The following is a 2,081-nucleotide window of genomic DNA, read 5'->3' as shown; positions in this document are numbered from 1 at the left end:
TGACAAATGTAACAAGGAAGACAGAGATCTTAGGCGCACCTTGGAAAATAAAAAACACTGAGAGTATTGGTATTCATAGCCCATGTTTGTTTTACCAGCTGTTAAATTCCCAAAACCCAATCTTTATCTCAGATTGACCTCCTAACTGGCAGGAAGAATTGACAAAGGACACATTCTTGTATAGAAATCTGAATCGCCAGATCTTTCTAGTCTAGAGCAGGAGAAATACAGGAACTACATGACTAAGTAGATTAAAGCACATCTTTTTCAAGGTGGGGTGGCACATAGCCTTGAACCACAATTAATTTGAGATTTTTCTTGTTTCTTGAGGTAGGATTGTATTGCTATAAACTTCCCTCTTAGAATAGCTTTTGCTGCATCACATAGGTTTTGGGTTGTTGTGTTTTCATTGTCATTGGTTTCCAGGTATTTTTTGATTTCCTCTTTGATTTCTTCAGTCATCTCTTGGTTATTTAGTAGTGTATTGTTTAGCCTCCATGTGTTTGTATTTTTTACAGTTTTTTTTCCTGTAATTGATATCTAGTCTCATAGCATTGTGGTAGGAAAAGATACTTGATATGATTTCAAATTTCTTAAATCTACCAAGGCTTGATTTGTGACACAAGATATGATCTATCCTGGAGAATGTTCCATGAGCACTTGAGAAAAATGTGTATTCTGTTGTTTTTGGATGGAATGTCCTATAAATATCAATTAAGTCCATCTTGTTTAATGTGTCATTTAAAGCTTGTGTTTCCTTATTTATTTTCATTTTGGATGATCTGTCCATTGGTGAAAGTGGGGTGTTAAAGTCCCCTACTATTATTGTGTTACTGTCGATTTCCCCTTTTATGGCTGTTAGTATTTGCCTTATGTATTGAGGTGCTCCTATGTTTTGAACCACAATTCAATGATAAATATTGATGATCGCTAAACTAATTCAACAACTAAAACCATGGAAACATACCTAAGGAGGGGTATGGCTGAGCATGGGCAGAGCCCACAGGCAAGTAGGGTAAAGGTTAAGGAGAAGAACACGAGCTTCTGGAGACAGACCAGCAATGCGGATTGCTTAGCTCCCAGTTGGAAGCAATCCCAGTTGGAAGCGGGCTGTCGTCATTCGGGATGCTCCTCACTGGCTACCACCTCCGTCAATTCCAAGGCGGGGCCACGGGGCGGCAGGGGAAGGGTCTCGAGAAACAAAGCAAGCGCGTAGCAAAGCCCGTTGGGAGGAGCTGGGAGCCGGCTCACCAGGGCTGACTACATTTCCCAGAATTCAAGACGGCAACTAAGACCGGCTCCGGGCCGCCGCTGGAAGACTTGTGGCATGGGATCGGTAGTCAGCATCCTTTGGCCGCTCTAAGTCCGCCTCTGGTGGGGAGGTCTATAGGGATTGGCTAGTGAGAGTTCGAGTCCCGCCCACGTATGGTGACGACAGGCGGCGGTCTTGCTACTTAAGGCGTCGTGGCCTCACCCGCCCCGCCTTAGCTCCAGCGCTAGAGAGAAACATGTATCGTTTCCGATTACAGCTCTTCACGGGGATTTCTGCTGCCGCCACCGCCCACTCTTACCCGCGCCGCTTCTCGCCTCTGTTAGTCGAAAACTCGCCTCTCAGCCGCCCGCCGCACAGACGCACGAGTAAAAAGTGCAGCTCCATCGGCTGATCTTCGCTAAGCTCCGAGTTTAGGCGGCACCGGGCGTCCCACGATGCCGAAGAATAAGAAGCGGAACACTCCCCATCGCGGTGGCAGTGGTGGCGGCGGCTCAGGGGCAGCTGCAGCGACGGCGGCGACAGCAGGTACGAGAGTATCCCCGCCGCCGGCGTCCCAGTTGCCGGCCAGGCTGGCAAGTCTCTTAGCCTTGGGTACCGTGGGAGGTGTAGTTCTTTTCCTCTAGACGTTTGCGTCGGCGGGGCACCTGCTGTGGCCGGCGAACTACACTTCCCAGCGTGCCCCGGTGGCCGTACCTCGCGCGATTTGGATCTGGCACGCGAGTCCAACTCGGGCCCGGGCCGTGGAGTCTGGGAGGGGCGAATGGGTCCTTGGGTCTGGGAAGGGGTTGGCATCGGGGGTGACCGGGAG

Source organism: Phocoena sinus, chromosome 9, assembly GCF_008692025.1.
Source record: "Phocoena sinus isolate mPhoSin1 chromosome 9, mPhoSin1.pri, whole genome shotgun sequence".
Lineage (NCBI taxonomy): Eukaryota > Metazoa > Chordata > Mammalia > Artiodactyla > Phocoenidae > Phocoena > Phocoena sinus.
Note: the sequence above shows the minus strand (reverse complement) of the source record.